Source organism: Lithobates pipiens, unplaced genomic scaffold (genome assembly GCF_037356315.1).
Source record: "Lithobates pipiens isolate NorthernLeopardFrog02 unplaced genomic scaffold, aLitPip1_a1.2 Scaffold_27, whole genome shotgun sequence".
Lineage (NCBI taxonomy): Eukaryota > Metazoa > Chordata > Amphibia > Anura > Ranidae > Lithobates > Lithobates pipiens.
In genome coordinates, this window is record NW_027507788.1 from 211665973 (window position 1) to 211672787 (window position 6815).

At 46.0% G+C, this 6815-nt stretch overlaps 1 protein-coding gene across 1 annotated transcript in view; it reads right to left on the minus strand.

Annotated features, from left to right (window-relative positions):
* The window catches only part of TTC34 (tetratricopeptide repeat domain 34), a 99075-nt gene extending 93038 nt beyond the window's left edge, over positions 1–6037 (minus strand). Inside the window, exon 1 of the mRNA XM_077458218.1 lies at positions 5854–6037. The gene's annotated coding sequence lies outside the window, so the exon portion shown is untranslated. The remainder of the gene's footprint in view (positions 1–5853) is intronic.
* Between the last annotated feature and the right edge of the window lie 778 nt (positions 6038–6815).

The window sequence follows — 6815 nt, forward strand, 5'->3', positions numbered from 1 at the left end:
GATCAGTGGTAGAAAAACTGGCCCTTTGGCGGTTGTGGTGGTAGTGCTGGTGCCACAACACTATAAGTCCTTACAGTTACTCTCGGTGGGCACAGGAACGGGCCCTGCTGTGAAATATTATATCAAGAATTGTAATTACATGCCCCTGTTAAACAGGGGCTGAAAAATTGGGCCTTAGGCACTGCTTGCTGGTGCCACAACACTGCACCCTCTCCCAGATACTCTAGTTGGAGTGCAGGAATGAGCCCTGCTGCAAAGCATTGCATCAAAAATTGTATTACATGCCCCTGTTAAACAGGGGCTAAAAAATTGGGCCTATACACTGCAACCTCTACCATATACTCTAGTTGGCGTGCAGGAATGAGCCCTGCTGCAAAACATTGCATCAAAAATTGTAATTACATGCCCCTTTTAAACGGGCTCAAAAATTGGGCTGGTGGCACTGGTGCTGGTGCCACAACACTGCAACCTCTCCCATATACTCTATTTGGAGTGCAGGAAGGAGCCCTGCTGCAAAGCATTGCATCAAAAATTTTAATTACACATCCCTGTTAAACAGGGGCTGAAAAATTGGGCTGGTGGCATCACCCAGAACCAAAAATATTCTTCCAAGATATCAGCGGGATCATTGAGCATCAGCATAGGCAGTCTTGAAGGGATGTGATATTTAAAAAAAAAATTATTTGGTTACATCAGCTTCAGGTGCTTGGTAGCTGGTGGTGATTCATCTTTATGAAGGTCAGTCGATCAACCGAGTCGGTGGATAGGCACACCCTGTGATCGGTTACAAAGCCACCAGCAGCACTGAAGGTGCGTTCTGAAAGAACGCTGGATGAAGGACAGGCCAGTAGCTCAATTGCATACTGTGCAAGCTCTGGCCAGTGATCCATCCTCAAGACCCAGTAAGCCAGAGGATTTTCGGTGGGAAAGGTGTCCAAGTCTGACCTTGCCCCTAGGTATTCCTGCACCATGTAAATCAGACGCTGGCGATGGTTGCTGGAACCGATCATACCTTGGGGCTACAGACTAAAAAAATTGTCTGAACCCATCGGTCAGAAGGCCACCTTCTCCACCGCTCCTTCTGACCAAAGCCTCAGCAACACGTTGTCCAGGACCAGGAGTTTGTAACCTCCCAGTCTCTGGGAACACGTTGCACAGACCTTTCTGCAAGGCCTTCTGGAGATGTCTCATCCTCTGCTCCCTCTGCAACGTCAAGATAAGGTCGGCAACGTTACCCTTGTACCGTGGATCAAGGAGAGTGGCCAGCCAGTAATGGTCCCTCTCCTTGATCCGAAGAATACGAAGATCCTTCCACAGGCTTTGCAGGATCAGGGAGGCCATGCAGCGTAGGTTAGCTGAGGCATTCGGTCCGGAGTCCTCTGGGTCACTAAGGACAACATGATCCGCAGCCACCTCCTCCCAGCCACGTACAAGTTCACGGGTTTCTTGGGACTGTAAATCATCCCTACAAGACTACTGCTGCTGATGCTGAGTGCCAGGCTCCACCTCCATGCTGACACAATCCTCCTCCTCCTCTTCCTGTGTGATGGGTGGCACAGCAGGAACACTGTCTGGATAAAGGGGGCCTTGAGAGGCAAGGAAGTCCTCCTCTTCCTGCCTCTGTTCTGCCTCAAGTGCCCTGTCCATTATTCCACACAGCGTATGTTCCAACAGGTGGACAAGAGGTACAGTGTCACTGATGCATGCACTGTCACTGCTCACCATCCTTGTGGCCTCTTCAAACGGTGACAGGACAGTGTATGCATCCCTGATCATGCCCCACTGGCGTAGTGAGAAAAACCTGAGCTCCCCTGACCCTGTCCTGGTGCCATAGTCGCACAGGTACTCATTGATGGCCCTCTGCTGCATGTGCAGCCGCTGCAGCATGGCACAGACTTTCCTGGCCTGCTTCAGGACATCCTGTAAGCCCGGGTACCTGCCCAAGAACCAGGTTAAGGACATGAGCCACACAGGGCACATGGGTCAGTTGTCCCTGTCGGAGGGCGGAGAGGAGGTTGGTGCCATTGTCGCAAACCACCATTCCTGGCTTAAGCTGGCGTGGCATCAACCACCTGTCTGCCTGCCCCTGCAGAGCTGACAAAATATTTGCCCCAGTGTGGCTCCTGTCCCCCAAACAAACCAGCGCAAGCACGGCATGGCATCTTTTTGCCTGCGTAGTTGCGTAGCCCCTTGAACGCCTACGGAGCACCGCTGGTTCCGAGGACAGAGCACTGAAAGAGGCCATGAAGGAAGAAGAAGAGGAGGGGGTGGAGGAGAGAGAGGTGTGTCACAACCAGTAGTAGCATTTTGGAGGCGTGCTGGCGGAAAACAACCTCCAACACTACTGTACCTTGTTCTGCATCCTTCCCAGCTGCCAGAAGAGTGACCCAATGGGCCGTGAAAGACAGGTAACTTCCCTGTCCATGCCTGCTGGACCATGAGTCAGCGGTAATATGCACCTTACCGCTGACCACCCTGTCCAGCAAGACAAGGACATTGCCTTCCACATGCCGGTAGAGAGCCGGAATCGCCTTCCGTGAGAAAAAGTGGCATTTGGGGACCTGCCACTGAGGAACCGCACATTGCACAAACTCCCAGAAGGGGGCAGAGTCTACCAACTGAAAAGGCAGCAGTTGAAGTGCTAGCAATTTAGCCAAGCTAGCATTCAACCGCTGGGCATGTGGATGGCTGGGAGTGAACTTCTTTCTACGGTCCAGCAGCTGGGGCAGGGAAATTTGCCTGTTACAATCGGACGTGGGTGTACTGCTAGCAGAGTGTCCACAAGCACTTGGCTGTGACACACCTAATTCTACACCTTCATTCCTCTCAGAGCAGGTTTCAGAGAGGACTGAAGGTCTAGTGGGGTTGGAGATGCCAGCTGATGAGGAGCAAGGAGAGGTCCGCTTTGTTCTTTGGTGTGGGTCTTTAAGGTAAGCTTGCCAACGAGCTGCATGGCAGGTCAACATATGTCTGGTCAAGCATGTGGTGCCCAAGAGGCTGATGTTTTGGCCACGCGAGATACGCTTGAGACGTATGTTGCAAATAGCAGCGGTACGATCTGATGCACTCATCTCAAAAAAGGCCTACACCAAAGAACTTTTGGAATAACGCGCAGAGGCAGTGCCCTGCACAGGCGGAGCTCTGCGGTGTGATTCAGTCGGTGTGCTGCCCCTAAGCTGGCCCCCGGAGGGCATCCTGCCTCATTGAAGATGTCCCGCCTCCTCCTCCTCCTCCTCCTCTCTCCTACCAGGCACCCACGTGGAGTCAGTGACCTCATCATCCCCTCCCTCTTCATCACTGGAGCAAACCTGGCAGTATGCTGCAGCTTGTGGGACATGACTGCCAGATTGCTGTGCTTCTTGAGCATCCCCTCTCCCTGCGCTCACGCTACTGCCTTCCTCTAGCTGAGTATCATCATCAGAGCCTTCAAAACACTGGGCATCCTCCAGGAGCATGTACCCAACACTGTGCTCAAAAAATTCGGGGGACTCCTCAGGAGGACATGGTGGGTCTAGGGAAGGAGTGACTGATGATGACATTGAGACGAGGGAATAGGATGCTTTGGCAGCTGCTTTGCTAGTACCCTGAGCCTGGGTGAGAGAGGATGAGGAGGATGAAGAGGGCTTGGTCATCCACTCTACCAAGTCTTCGGCATGTTGCGGCTCAACACGTCCAGCTGCCGAAAATAAGGACAAGCGTGTCCCATGGCCACATGCTGATGACGATGCACCGCGTCCACGACCAGCACTGTTGTCTCTAGACACAGAGCCTGCTTGCCCTCTTTTATTGGCTCGTGACTGTCTGCCTCTCCTTGTTGGCCTTCCAGACATAGTAATGGCCTGAAGGGAGATGGAAAAACCAGCAATTGGTTAGTGTATATTGTGCTGGAGGCACACAACACCCACTAACTCCTGCAGATGCCTGTATGATAGAACACCAGCAATAAAGGGTAGATACAGGTGTATACTGTGCTGGAGGCACACAACACCAACTAACTCCTGCAGATGGCTCTATTAGAGAACAGCAATAAAGGGTAGATACAGGTGTATACTGCGCTGAAGGTACACAACAGCCACTAACTCCTGCAGACGCCGAAGCACTACACAAGGCCGCCGCGCTAGTGGCCTTATATAGTGTGGGGCGTATACTAAACAGCCTGAGCTATAATTGGCCACAGGCATCCTGCCTGTGGCCAATTATGGCTCTCCTCGCTGCCGGCGCTGTGATTCACCAAGTATGCGGGGTCACAGTGCATGCTTGGCCAATCATGAGCCAGCAATGTACTGCGATGGTGCAGTGCATTGTGGGCCATGAGTGCCACACGAATTTGGCGCAAACGGCCCACAGAGTTCTGGCTTCACCGAATGGGCAAACAGCCGGTGTTCGACTCGAACACCAAGCTAATCCCTAAGCTCCACTCAAGACATAGACTGATGCATTTCGCCCCACCCAGGGGCTTAGTCATAGCCATGCTCACTATGACTAGACCCGGGGTGAAACGTGTCAGTGGGCATGGCTTGGGAGGAGCTGAGTTTGAGGCCATCTTCCACCTACACTACACTTGGGGCTGTCGGGAGAGCGTCGTCTTCGTACCACATAGACTTTTGGACGAGTGTCCTGAACCCCAGCACCCCTCATTTGCGTGGATCACCAGAGGCCATACGTCAGTGCTCTCAGCCGTACCCTAAGCAATAGAACGGGTTGCAATCAATTGATGCATCAGGGGCGCCTACACATGAAAAGGATGATTGCGATGCACATTACATGTCGCTGTGCATGCCAGAGTGAGAGCAATAATTCTAGCACAAGACCCCATCTGTAACATAAAACTGATCACCTATAGGGGTTTTTTGAAGCGTCACCTACAGAAAATACAGTCTACGGAAGTATGTCTCCATTTCACGGGCACACACAAATTTAAGGTTTGGTTCGTTGGGTATCTATTTACTCATCTTTTATATTTTACCAAAAACGTGGCTACTTTATTGCGTTTGTTTGCCCTTTAAATTCACTTTAGTGTGTTTTAACTGACACTTTGCTTTTCCTATACCTTTGCAGTAATATTGTGTGAAATAAAAAAAAATTGGTACTACCACTATTTCATTCTCTAGGGTGTCTGCTTTCAGAAAATATTTGGGGGCAGCAAAAAAGGGGTCATGTGTGTTTAAAGGCAGGCGCCCCAATACTTTTGGTAACATAGTAATAGAGTGTGTGTATGTGTGTATGTATGTATGTGTATATATATATAATTTCTTTACATTTTGTGTTTGTATATTACAATCTGTATTTTTTGCCGTTATAAAAAATAATACTAATATATATATATATATATATATATATATAATTTTTTTTTTTGGGGGGGGGGGATTTCCGTAATTTCTAGCAAAAAATACAGATTGTAATATGCAAACAAAAAATTTAAAAATTGCCCTGGTAGGCAAATGGTCATTGACATAGTCCCATATAGTAATATATATATATATATATATATATATATATATATATATATATATATATATATATATATATATATAAATAATGTTGGGGGTTTTTTAATGGTGGGAGGGGGGTTCCATAATTTCTAGCAAAAAATACAGATTGTAATGTGCAAACAAAAATGTAAAAATTGCCCTGGTAGGCAAATGGCCATGGACATAGTCCCATATAATATGCCACCTAAAGGTCCAGCAGCATTGGAGCTTCTGAGGGCACAGCAATGTAATAGACTTCTGTAGCAAAAAGCAAAAACAAAACCAATAGTAAAACAATGTCTGTATAATCAACAAACTCCCACAAAAGTCAACAGGGAACAATAAGAACCAGGCTGATACATTGTATCTATGTGATACTTACATGCAGATCTCTGGGAATGTGGTGGGGAGGCTCCATGGCTGGTGCCCAGAGGTTGCTGATCCCTATCTTGCTGCAATGTAGACTTGTAGTAGAAGGTCTGTAGATGAGTCCTTCTGGGTAAATGGGTTCTGATAGCCAACATGGGACAATGCAAGCTACAGGCAGCAGCTGCTGGGCACCGCCCCCCTGCTCGGTTGCCATAGTGACCATAAACACTGGTACAAGCTGCTGTATTGGACACTCCCCATTGCTTGCAAAAGAATTCCACAGGGACAATGGAAGAGCCTTTGTGTCACAAGACCAACACAAGCTGGACTTTTTTTTTTCAAGTGTGAATCTTCAACAAAAAGCCAATCATTATCCTAATTTTATGATTCAGACTTTTTTCAGAGACTATTTTTAGACATAGACATTATATATATATATATATATATATTTATTATTATTAATTTTTTTTCAGAAACTATTTTTAGACAGACATTAGAGATTATATATATATATATATATATATATATATATATATATATATATATATATATATATATACGCATATAATATTTTTTATTTTTTTACAAATGTGCAAGTGTAATATTAAAATTAGAATAAAATAATTACAACAAATAAAGTATTATATGATAATATATATGTATTTTAGTTGTATTTATTTTATTCTGATTTTATAATTACACATGCACATTTATAAAAAAAACTAAAAAATGATATGCGTATATATATATATATATATACACATACGCATGTCATTATTTTTATTAATTTTTTACAAGTGTGCAAGTGTAATATTAAAATTAGAATAAAATAATTACAACAAATAAAGTATTATATGATAATATATATGTATTTTATGTTTCAATGTTTTTATTGAGGGTTTACATTACAGAACATACAAAATTCTCATCAATATGGTTCAGTATTACAACTAGTACAGTGCACAATTGAGTAAT